We start from the raw sequence: 13,882 nt of genomic DNA on the forward strand, positions 1-13,882 counted from the left end.
GTCGCTCGCCCGGCGAAAGCAACACGCCGCGAACGGACTTGGATGAATTTCTCGCTCGCCCGGCGAAAGCAACACGCCGCGAACGGACTTGGAAGAATTTCTCGCTCGCCCGGCGAAAGCAACACGCCGCGAGCGAACTTGGAAGAATTTGTCGCTCGCCCGGCGAAAGCAACACGCCGCGAGCGAACTTGGAAAAAGCGGCTTGTGCGGCCGGAGGTGTCGCCCGCCAACGAAAGCAACACGCCGCGATCGGACTTGGGTACGGGCGGCGCGTGCCGCCGGAGGTGTCGCCCGCCAACGAAAGCAACACGCCGCGAACGGACTTGGAAGAATTTCTCGCTCGCCCGGCGAAAGCAACACGCCGCGAACGGACTTGGATGAATTTCTCGCTCGCCCGGCGAAAGCAACACGCCGCGAACGGACTTGGAAGAATTTCTCGCTCGCCCGGCGAAAGCAACACGCCGCGAGCGAACTTGGAAGAATTTGTCGCTCGCCCGGCGAAAGCAACACGCCGCGAACGTACTTGGATGAATTTCTCGCTCGCCCGGCGAAAGCAACACGCCGCGAACGGACTTGGAAGAATTTCTCGCTCGCCCGGCGAAAGCAACACGCCGCGAGCGAACTTGGAAGAATTTGTCGCTCGCCCGGCGAAAGCAACACGCCGCGAGCGAATTTGGAATAGTAAAGCGCGACGGACACTCATTATATTTAATCATTATATTTATTTAATTATTTAACCACTGAATTTCGAACTCAATCTTATTTCACATTACGAACTCTGAATTTAATTATTTAACCACTGAATTTCGAACTCAATCTTATTTCACATTACGAACTCTGAATTTGAATACAGACATAAGCCATATATTACTCTGCGTTTCCGATATTATTCCAATCTACGATTTGCATCTGCATACGTCTGCGTTACAATCGCCGATCTATTTAATATTTTATTTTATCCAATACTATTCAATATTATTTAACCGATATCGCATACTTATTCAATCTATTATAATAAATATACTTATGTATTTTATTATATCACTGCTTATTTATATATGTATGTAACCCCGTATCCTACTACCTATTAGCGAATTGAATAACGCTAATTCCTCAGTACACATTAGAATATTATATCCTGTCAGAAGGTAAATTCGCAAATCATCTCAGAGATGCACGTTTAGTAAAGTGAACGTCGCATTAGCCTAATAAGACCAGGACCTGAGAACCCGGAATAACCGGATGTATACCTACCTCTCTATTCTTTTATGCTTTTAATACCTTGCACTTTCCAATAATTGCGAATTACTTTACCACACCGACTGACAGTGATCTTGCATATTGATATTTAAATTTATTTGACAAGTGTACTCCACCTTACCCTATTTGCTACTATTAAAACCATACCCTGTCATAAGGTAAATTCGTTACTACGATTCTGAGATGCAAACGTCGCATTAACCTTCGGGGACCGGAATCCACGGGCAACCGTACATTTCTTCACCCTTCCCTGCTTACTCTCTCTCTGCTTTACAAACCTAACGAATTACTTTACCAAACCAAATGACAGTGGTCTTAATGATTATTAAAAATAATTAATTCATAATTTACAATTCAATTATTGATGCTTGAAGCTACACGTATTAATACTCTTAATATAGATATTAATACTTATATTCAAACCTCTATTCCTAACTCCTCTATACCCATTAGAGTTATATCCTGTCAGAAGGTAAATTCGCAAATCATCTCAGAGATGCACGTTTAGTAAAGTGAACGTAGCATTAGCCTAATAAGACCAGGACCTGAGAACCCGGAATAACCGGATGTACACCTATCTCTCTATTCTTTCATGCTTTTAATACCCTGCATTTTCCAATAATTGCGAATTACTTTACCATACCAACTGACAGTGATTTTGATATTCATTCTGTTACTTCAAAGTCTATATTTATTAAGAATTACTATTTCAAAGTTTAAGATTTAATTATTAAAGATTGAAACATCAAGTATTAATATTCTCAACGCAGATATTAATACTCCTATTCAAATCCTTCCTTTTATCCACATTATTACCAATTCTCATTTAATACAGGTTTATTATAATAATAAGGTTAATTTATTAATAGGTGAAGGGCTTTCTCGCATGAGATTAACCTTTCATCTTTGTTCGCTTTCATTAACGAGTAAATCACGCTACAAACGTGAGTCATATTCAATTATTTCAAATAATAGAATAATCTATCTTTCGATTTATTCATGTAAATTTATTTAACCGTTAGATGGTCTCTCCTTTCCGACGAAGGAATCAGATCGATCGAAACGAGCAGCACCTTCGCAGGCTACGCGAACGTAGATCTCGAAGACCTCTAAATCTAAACGTTCAAATTTATCCAACGCGAATAATCATACAACCTCCCTCTTCAGACGCTTATTCGCCAATTAATAATATTCCTCCATACATTGACTACTCTCACCCTCAATTTCCTGAACAGTCTCATTCAGAATCAAATACTTACTTAATCGATCCAAATCATCAATTTTTAACTGACACTGAATATCTCGTCCATAATCAAACTCAACAATTAGCATCTCCGGAACACGATCCATTTTTACAACCCAATTTTAATATTTTCGACGAGGACACCGTGGTACTCCCTCCCGACGACATCGATAATTTCGTCCCAGAAGAAGCGCAGCATAATTTTAGCTCCTTCATAAACTATCTTAACCAATATAACGACTCTGAACAGGAGTCTAATAACATTATAATACAGCTCCAAGCTCATCCTGAACCGAGTCAGGACCAGTAGATTTTGCATCGACATAAAGGATTTATAAATGAATAAACAATTTTTATATTTGTAAAATATCTTTATTTATCGACCCGACCCGCAGAATACCTTCTCCATCCGACTGTCTCAATCGAATCTCAAGCTCTCGGCATCCCAGGGTATAGCCGGCCTAGCAGGTTGCCCTAAAAAAGTAGAGAGCAGCTTCTCGAACGTTTAACCGAGGTAGACGCGAGAGAAGACCGACTTGTGCATAAGGTGATTTACCGCAAGGTGAATTGCTGGACGTAACACGACACAAAATCTACTGGTCCTGACTCGGTTCAGGATGAGTTTGGAACTGTATTACAATGTTATTGAGCTCCTGTTCAGAGTCGTTAGATTGGTTAAGATAGTTTATAAAGGAACTAAAATTATTCTGTGCTCCTTCTGGGATGAAATTATTGACGTCGTCGGGAGCGAGTACCACGGTGTCCTCGTCGAAAATATTGGAATTGGGTTGTAAAAATGGATCGTATTCAGGAGATGCTAATTGTTGAGTTTGATCATGGACGTAATATTCAGGGTCAGTTAGAAATTGATGATTTGGATCTATTAAGTAAGTATTTGATTCTGAATGAGACTGTTCAGGAAATTGAGGGTAAGAATAGTCAATGTGTGGAGGAATATTATTAATTGGCGAATAAGTGTCTGAAGAGGGAGGTTGTATGATTATTCGCGTTGGATAAATTTGAACGTTTAGATTTAGAGGTCTTCGAGATCTACGTTCGCGTAGCCTGTGAAGGTGCTGCTCGTTTCGATCGATCTGATTCCTTCGTCGGAAAGGAGAGACCATCTAACGGTTAAATAAATTCACATGAATAAATCGGAAGATAGATTGTTCTATTATTTGAAATAATTGAATATGACTCACGTTTGTAGCGTGATTTACTCGTTAATGAAAGCGAACAAAGATGAAAGGTTAATCTTATGCGAGAAAGCCCTTCACCTATTAATAAATTAACCTTATGTCAGTAATTATTATAATAAACCTGTATTAAATGAGAATTGGTAATAATGTGGATAAAAGGAAGGATTTGAATAGGAGTATTAATATCTGCGTTGAGAATATTAATACTTGATGTTTCAATCTTTAATAATTAAATCTTAAACTTTGAAATAGTAATTCTTAATGAATAAATAAATCTTAGACTTTGAAGTAACAAATTGTCAATGAATATCAAAATCACTGTCAGTTGGTATGGTAATGTAATTCGCAATTATTGGAAAATGCAGGGTATTAAAAGCATGAAAGAATAGAGAGATAGGTGTACATCCGGTTATTCCGAGTTCTCAGGTCCTGGTCTTAATAGGCTAATGCTACGTTCACTTTACTAAACGTGCATCTCTGAGATGATTTGCGAATTTACCTTCTGACAGGATATAACTCTAATGGGTATAGAGGAGTTAGGAATAGAGGTTTGAATATAAGTATTAATATCTATATTAAGAGTATTAATACGTGTAGCTTCAAGCATCAATGATTGAATTGTAAATTGTGAATTAATTATTTTTAATAATCATTAAGACCACTGTCATTTGGTTTGGTAAAGTAATTCGTTAGGTTTGTAAAGCAGAGAGAGAGTAAGCAGGGAAGGGTGAAGAAATGTACGGTTGCCCGTGGATTCCGGTCCCCGAAGGTTAATGCGACGTTCACTTTACAGAACGTGCATCTCAGAATCGTAGTAACGAATTTACCTTATGACAGGGTATGGTTTTAATAGTAGCAAATAGGATAAGGTGGAGTACACTTGTCAAATAAATTTAAATATCAATATGCAAGATCACTGTCAGTCGGTGTGGTAAAGTAATTCGCAATTATTGGAAAGTGCAAGGTGTTAAAAGCATAAAAGAATAGAGAGGTAGGTATACATCCGGTTATTCCGGGTTCTCAGGTCCTGGTCTTATTAGGCTAATGCTACGTTCACTTTACTAAACGTGCATCTCTGAGATGATTTGCGAATTTACCTTCTGACAGGATATAACTCTAATGTGTACTGAGGAATTAGCGTTATTCAATTCGCTAATAGGTAGTAGGATACGGGGTTACATACATATATAAATAAGCAGTGATATAATAAAATACATAAGTATATTTATTATAATAGATTGAATAAGTATGCGATATCGGTTAAATAATATTGAATAGTATTGGATAAAATATTAAATAGATCGACGATTGTAACGCAGACGTATGCAGATGCAAATCGTAGATTGGAATAATATCGGAAACGCAGAGTAATATATGGCTTATGTCTGTATTCAAATTCAGAGTTCGTAATGTGAAATAAGATTGAGTTCGAAATTCAGTGGTTAAATAATTAATTAAATATAATGATTAAATATAATGAGTGTCCGTCGCGCTTTACTATTTTGGGATATGTGAACTGGCTTAAATACTCACAAGGTTAGACAATGTCTTATGTGCCTTGCTATGGTACACTTCGCTGCTGTGTTCTTCCCTCTGAGTTGAAGAGCTGAGGAGCCTCGGTACCTCGGTCCGAAATGGCGGCTATGTCTCGATGTCTTCAGAGCCCCGTAGTATTTGCTGGTTGAGTGCTGGATTGTTGTTGACTGGAACCATTGCGACGAAATCACTGCCGTTCCGTGCCGGGAGCCGGGTTTATATACCCAAAAATGGGGCTCGCTCCTCCCATCGGGCGATGTGGCTCAGCCAATGGTAAGAGAGATGTGCCGGGGAAGTACCGGAGATAATCTGTTCCTGGTAGAGATTGCGACGGTTAAGTCCCGGAGAGATGGCTTCTTAGTAGAGATAGCGGCGTTCCTAGGTGACTCATCGCCGGTCGCTCCGACTTTCCTTATCCTATTCTCGGTAGCGATAGCTGTATGCCTTTGTTGGCTATGCGCTCCGACTTATCTTATCTTCTTCTTGGTAATCGATTTTGCAGGTGGCTGGTGACTCATCGCTATGCGGCTTGCAATGGGCCTTGCAGGTTGCAACGTGTTTCAGCGTTGCATCATGCATTGCATCACGCTATTGTTCTAGAACCTTCTAGAATCTTCTGGATGTTTCCTTGCGAGTAAAGCCGAGTTCACATAGTAAAGCGGCTTTCATACATAATAATTTAATTACTTAGTATACTTCTTTATAAGCGATATATATATATAAATATTTCAGGTATAAGAATTTTGTGTGTTAATATATATATATATATATAGTGTACATATTTAAAATTTAATACTATTGAATAATATATATATTTAATATTAGTAAAATGAATTATGTCTTATACTGTCGTTGAAATCGCCGGAGAATACCGTATGTCTTATGCAGTCATTGAGATCGCCAGAGAATACTACATGTCTTATACAGTCATTGAAATCGCCAGAGAATATATATAGTGTCCTCAAAGTATACGATTGATATATATATATATATATACGTTCTTAACCTTATTTTAGGTTTTCTCACAAATAATCAATGAGGATTTTAAATATTCATAGTCGAACTATGGTATCCTTATTTAGTACTTTCGAACGTGTGACGGCTACAATGTTACTACGCATTACGTGTACGATTTTTAAGTCTCTTGAATTATGAATAGTTATAATATAGGCACGCTTATTCTTATTTCAGGTTTATGTTTCCTAACGAATGATCGAGAGTAGAGAGTCTTTATTAATTATGCCTTTTATGCTATCAATATTATTAAATTTAAAAGTGAATTATTACTCTGTCGTCATTTGTGAGAAGATATGTTTTAACCTACGAGTAATTATATGTGTGATTAAATATTCGTTATTACCGGTCTTTCATGCAGGTTAGAGATTGTCATGACTAATAGATTAAAGAATAAAGTTTTGAAAAAGTTTGAAGTTTTGAAATTGTCTGGACGTTACACCGTCCAAGGCGTCGGACTTCGCATTTGTTTTCACGCTCGGTTTCGCAGTTTCCGAATCTTTTCTGACAGCTGACGATTGATAATTTTCGGAATGCAATAAAGAATGATGAGACCGACTGCAGTGGTTGCATCGCTGTTGGCTCGGGCAATTCGGCGAAATATGCCCCGAGCGCAAGCAATTAAAGCATACACGATTTTTGCGAGCGAGCTCATTTCGTTGTTCAACTGATTTTTGACAAAACGGCTCGCACTTTATCACGAAATGATTGCCTGAGCAGCATATGCACTTGACAGCGGAGACGTTATGCATTGACAAACGCGGCTTGTTTGGCTTTTGATTAACACTTTCTCTTGAAACTTCCGCGAAGTCTGACAATCCGCGGATTCGAGTCGTAAGAAATTCATGAATATCTTTGTACGCCGGAATTGAAGTTATAGAGGAACACTTCAAGTTCCACTCGCTTCGCGTTTTTTGACAGAATTTTTGTGAGACGCAATAAACAAACATATCGTCCCACTGAGCAACCGGTCGACTCAAATTCGTCAGCGCGGCCAGCGATGCAGCCACCGTGTCTCGCAATCTCTTTAACTCGCCTACGCTTTCATGTTTCATAACGGGCATGCTCATGAAAGCATGCAAGTGAGTATTAATCAAGATCGCCTCATCATCATATTCGTCAATTAAGAGTTGCCACGCCGATTCGTAATTCGGATCCGAAATCTTTAAATTATTTATTATTAAGGCAGCGTCACCGATGACACTTGTTTTCAGGTAATGAAACTTTTGAGTGTTAGTGAGCGTACCGTTACTAGCAACGAGAGACTCGAAAGTGTTCTTGAAGCTTTCCCATTCGGAAAACTTCCCCGAAAATTTCGGAAGCGTAATACGAGGCAACTGGAAACCATTATTATTACTGTCGCGAAACGAGGAGTCAGTGCTACGATCGAGAGAAGGCGGTGAAGAGACGCTTAATTTACTTATCATATCACGGAGCGTATCGGCCGTCTCGAGGTAGACATCCTCAGCGATTAGAAAATCTTCATCGACGAAGTAGGCAACCTTCGCCCGTTCATCTGAAGACGTAGATTGTAAGAGCTTGACGTGGAGCTCCCTGCAGGATGCCCAGAGCGACGTAAGCTCGTCCAATCGTTCTTGAATTTTTGGCAGGGTAATATTGACCTTAGCCAACTTCTTGTAATTCACGAGCACGCGTTTCACTTAAGAGATCGTGTCTAATTGCGCGATCAACAGATCTTTTGCTGTCGACATTTTTTTTTTTTTTTTGAGCAACGTCAGTAGTACAGACGGAAAGATTCGCGACGCTTCCTCTATCGAACGCGACGCGTATGTCTCAAGTTTGACTTGAGACCATTGATTATGTCTGGCGCGTGAACGGCGCAGACGGCAAGAGTTCGCGGACGACCTTGTTGTCGAAACGCGACGAATTTGTCTCAAAAGAGACCACTGAGTATGTCGGGCGCGTGAACGGCGCCGACGGCACGAGTTCGCGAACGACCTGACTGTCGAAAGCAACGAATTTGTCTCAAAAGAGACCACTGAGTATGTCGGGCGCGTAAACGGCGCCGACGGCACGAGTTCGCGAACGACCTGACTGTCGAACGCGACGAATTTGTCTCGAAAGAGACCACTGAGTATGTCGGGCGCGTGAACGGCGCCGACGGCACGAGTTCGCGAACGACCTGACTGTCGAACGCGACGAATTTGTCTCGAAAGAGACCACTAAGTTTCGTCTCACGAGTCGAATTGGGTTTTGACGACGTGAATCGGAGTCTACCCGTACACTTGTTTCTCTAAAGCGAACTCGACACTTGGTTCCTGTCTCTTCTTTTGCACACTCGTTTGTAAGACGATGTGCTTCTATTGTCCACCCGCGCTTTTTCACTGTCCGCGAGAGTCACACGAGAATCACTTTCTCCGTTTTACCTTATCGTCCTCGTTATCTTCACAATCCGGCTCGAAGGACCATTTTACTTCTGTGCGAGAACCTTCGATTTGTTTTAATTTTCCGCGCAGAGGCAAATTTATTTATTTATAAGTCGGCTCGTAGATACGAAGGAGACTGGATGCGGAGAAAATTGTAAAGGTGGAGAAATTCACTTTTGAGGCAAAGCAGTTTTATTCAAAACTCTCGCAGACAAGATTAAAACGCGGAAGTTCGCTCTAGAACGAGATAAATTCGCGCGATGCTCTTTTCGCTGATATACACGGTGACGTCTCTTCAGTTCAGACTCCTCGAGTAGACTCATTTTTGATCCTCGCGGAATTCGGCAGCTAAGGGGGCGATCGATCATCCGATCGACGCGTGGCACACGTGCTGAAATCCTATTCGCAGACGATTGCCCCATCACGCTCCGAAACGCGAGACAAAGGCGAGTTTTTGTAGATTCCTCGCTCGCGGAATCGAAAACAACCGGAATAACATCTCGGCGTCAAATATTTTCAATTTCTACGATTGACCTTGCTTCGTCGCTCCGAAAATACGTGACAATTTTAAACACAAGTTGACGCGCAATTAGCTGCGTTCTTCATCGACCTACGAGCCAAGTGATTCACCGTTCAGGGTAATCGTTCGAAATTTTTGCGTTCGCGAAGAAACGCGCTTCTCGTTCAACCATCATGGTCTCTTCTCTCGGACGAGAGAGAGAGAAAGAATAATCGTGGTGGCCCTTCGATTAGGCTGTCCGAGGACGCGCGCGGACCGCCGCCTCCCGCCAGGGAAGGCTACGGCACAAAGGTAGAGTTGTGTGTTTCTCGATCGGAGCGTCTCTCCCGCAACGGGAGAGCCGGGGCGGAAGCTTTTTGAAGAAACCGTCGGACCGACACAGTTGACAGATAGTCGAAATATCATCGATCCTTCCTGTATTATACAGGGTGATTCAAAACAACCGTTTGTCTTTAAAATGTCGTATTCCTGACTCAATTTAAAGACGATTTTTCCTTTGCCAAAATTTTATCCGAAGCTTAGTTTTTGAAATATAAAAAGAAATAGTTAGCGAATTACAGCACGAGTACGGGCGGTAATCAGGAGCGGCGCACCACATTATCCGACGCGGGCGATTACGTGGGCGCTCGAAGCGATCAGCTGTTTGTTACACGCGGCGTTTTGTGTGTGTGTGTGTGTGTGTGTGTGTGTGTGCGTGTGTGTGTACGCGTATACACACACACACACACACTCTCTCTCTCTCTCTCTCTCTCACTGATTCTTACCTTGTAGAGATGTTTGATGTCCTTTGACGAATAATTGTTGCCTGACTGGATACAATCCGATATTGACACACTGTGACACACTGCATGATGAAATCATTTTTTTGTAATAAATTCTATTGACACTTTGACTCACGCACTTGATTAAAAATTATTGTAATAAATAACTGATTACAAATTACAACACATAATCACAATCTGAGAGAATTTTCTCTTAGAATTTGCCCTGAAAATTGTGGTAATCGTAGGATAATATTGTATGGAAAAAATTTTATTAGAATTCCTCTAATTAATATTTATCACATTCAAAATAATAATATCTATCACAATAAAATATGAAACATGTTTTATTAATTTTACTAAACCGTAAAGTAAAATTAATGAAATATATTTTATATTTTATTGTGATTGTTTTTCCTTTTATTTAATTTTAATAACAGTAATTTTATTGTATCATATCAGATTTGTACACTGTATCTGGTTCCGACGCTTCGGACCCTTTTGATAGACTATTGAATACGTGATTGAGGTTCGATTGTCGTTCTTCAAGAACAAAGAAAGACAGGATATCGCGGATCCGTTACAAGCATACCGCTTTATCGTTGGGTGCTCTTGACTGTGTCTTTGGGCTAACTGAACTCTTTTTTTAACCTCGGGGAAGACAACCGATTCGGAATTACGAGCTTTGCATGAACTCGGCGCGTGACACGCGCGCGGCTAATCGTGATTCGCTGGCCGGTTGACCTGTCGATGTCCGCTCGAGGTGCCAAACAAAGTCGATCGTTGGTCGAGCCTTGAGTCCCTGGCTTCGACTCGGAACCAGAACAATATATATATATATTTTTTTTTTCTCGACAGCTTTGTTCCAAGTTTTAAACATACCGCCCGCCTCGCATGCGAACCGATGCGAAATCATTCCACAGGTTTGAGTCGTTATAATGTGTCAAAATGAGCAATCGATGTTAAACTCGCTGAATGACCTTTGAAAGGGCGAAACCTTATAATCTTCGCGACGACGTGACTATGTGACAACAAATAAAATTTGCGAACAATGAGCACAGCTTGCTTAGAACGTGCGAAGTATTTACTTTCTCGAAATTTCGAGTGCAAATAGGGACGGATATCTATACGAAGGTCGTCCGTTCGGATAACACAGTTATCTTCAACCGAAAGACCAGCGAACCGCTGTTGCAAACAAATACAAACTCTTCCCTAAATCTAGATTTAATCCACTTACAAATTTTCGTATAATACGGAATTAATTATCACAATTAATCAGGAGACGGCAAAGCAGCGTGATTGGTCGCTTGAACGAGGAGCACGCGGTGCGTATCGTTACTACCCGAACGAGCCCGTCGGATCCGGGGTGGATCTGTGTAACTCGAGCGAGTTCCCACTTACTCGGAGGGAGCAGTGGGTTCTTTACGAGCACAAGCTCACCGACGCAAAAACTCGCAGTCTTATCCTTCCATTTGCTTCGTTGCTGCAACGAATGCAAATAGTCAAGAGACCAAGCACGCCAGACTCGCTCGTGCATTGCGTTGACGAGCTGCCATCGAGAGAGTCGATTCTCGTTTACCGCGAGTACTGATTCTTCCGGTACTGCGGTTATTGATCGACCTATAAGAAAATGACCCGGCGTGAGTGCTAACAAATCGCTCGGGTCGTCGTTTAACGCAGCAATGGGACGCGAATTGAGACATGCCTCGACTCTGCAAAGTAGTGTTGCAAATTCGACCTGAGACAAGGTACGCGGACCCACTACCTTTTTCAAGTGCGTTTTTAGACTTTATTCCCGCTTCCCACAGACCGCTAAAGTGCGGTGCTGCGGCTGGGATGAAATGCCATTCCACTCGGTCGTTTGCAAGAGTGGCTCGTAGCGAAATGTCGTTGGTCAATTTGTCAAAAGCCGTTTTTAATTCCCGGTCCGCCCCGTGAAAGTTCGTGCTGTTGTCGCTGTAGAGTTTTTGTGGCAATCCTCGTCGACTAACGAATCTTCGAAAGGACCGCTATAAATCCCGCAGAGGAATAATCCTCAACGAGCTCTATGTGGATAGCCTTCGTCACAAGACAGATAAACAAGGCGATGTAACTTTTACGTGTCTTTTGTCCTCTACCGACTAATGAAGTAACAAGGAACGGCCCGGCGTAATCTACTTTCGTATGCGTGAACGGAGATGATGGATTTACGCGAGGGGAGGGAAGGTCTCCTATAAGTTGATTTGATAGTTTGTTCGCGTAACGAGCACACACGACACATTGTCTAATGCAATGTTTTACGGCATTACGACAACTTAATATCCAATATTTTTGGCACAGTGTTCTAAGCACAAGTTGAGTTCCTCCATGAAGTGAGCTTCGGTGCGTTTGATCAATTAATAACTCGGCTACTCGACCCCGAGGAATTAAGATAGGGTGTTGTTCCTCGAAGGATAGTGCGGAATTCCGTAACCGCCCGCCGAAACGTAGTAAGGAATCTTTTCTTATGAAAGGATTAAGAGGCTTCAGTGGGCTCTTTCGCGGAAGGTTTTCTTCTCTCTTTAATGCTTTGAGTTCGGAGTCGAACGACTTCCTCTGCGTATATGAGACCCAAAACATTTCCGCGCGTTTAAGTTCGTCCGCGTTAAGAGACAACGCAACATTAGCTTCAAAATTCCTTTGTTTAGCGGAGCGGGATATAAATCTGTAAGCGTAGGCTGTCACTCGAATGAGCTTAGTCCAGGAGGAGTATCTATAAGGGAGATCCCATTCCGGTGTACCTTCCACGTAAAGGACAGTGGACTTTCGACTTTCCGAGTGTATTTGCTTAGTTAACTCCGTGGAGATCGGAGAAGCAATGTTATGTGGCGGCCACGCTGTTGAAGGCCATTGAAGCCAAGGCGGGCCCGCCCACCATAACGGATGTGAGACTAACTTGGATGCGTACAACCCTCTGGATGCACAGTCGGCCGGATTGTCTTTGGACGGTACGTGATTCCATTTGGCCGAGGGTAGATTACACTGCACCTCGGATACTCTGTTTGCTACGTACGTAGTCCATTTCGATGGATGTTGGCGTAACCATGCCAACGCGATCGTGGAGTCCGTCCAACAATGGATCGGACAATGAATAATATTTAATGACTTAATTACCCACTTAACGAGTCGACTCAATAAAACAACGGCGTTGAGCTCGAGCCGCGGAATGCTAACAGTCTTGACGGGAGCCACCTTCGACTTCGCAACGATCAAGCTAACACGGTATTCCGAAAGAGAATGGAAAACGCGCAAGTATACGACCGCAGCGTACGCGCGATTTGAAGCGTCGGCGAATCCATGTATTTCTAACGCGAGATTATCAGGGCTCTGACCCGTCCACCGAGGAATTCTAACGGATTCTAATTGCGGGAACTCGGAAGCGAAAGCATTCCACCGTTGACTCAATTCGTTCGGAAGCGGAGCATCCCAGTCGCAATGTAAAAGCCATAGCTCTTGCAGAATGATTTTTGCGTTTATTACAACCGGCGCAGCCCATCCGAGGGGGTCATACAAGCTCGCGATGCACGACAGGATTAAACGCTTAGTTAACGCGGTAGGAAAATTAAATTTCACAGTAAGGCGGAAGGAGTCTTCCGTAGGGAGCCATGATAATCCGAGTATTTTCAACGTTTCGTCCTTTAGGATAAGGTGATCGGTAACGTCCAATTGATCGCTGGATAAATCGTCAAGAAGCTCGCTACAGTTTGAAGCCCATTTACGAAGTGAAAAACCTCCGCGCCTCATTAGCTCAGCGAGCTGAGTTCGCGTATTTATTAACGAATCGATATCGTTTGCTCCGAACAATGCGTCGTCCACGTAAATGGAATCATTGACGATCGGTACCGCGGCAGGAAACTTTGCACCTTCATCAAGCGCGAGCTGTCGAAGCACGCGCATCGAAAGATAAGGTGCCGATGCTAAACCATACGTCACTGTAAGAAGGC

This window comes from Nylanderia fulva, unplaced genomic scaffold (genome assembly GCF_048542155.1).
Source record: "Nylanderia fulva isolate GAGA-0341 unplaced genomic scaffold, ASM4854215v1 Scaffold557, whole genome shotgun sequence".
In the NCBI taxonomy this organism is placed as follows: Eukaryota; Metazoa; Arthropoda; class Insecta; order Hymenoptera; family Formicidae; genus Nylanderia; species Nylanderia fulva.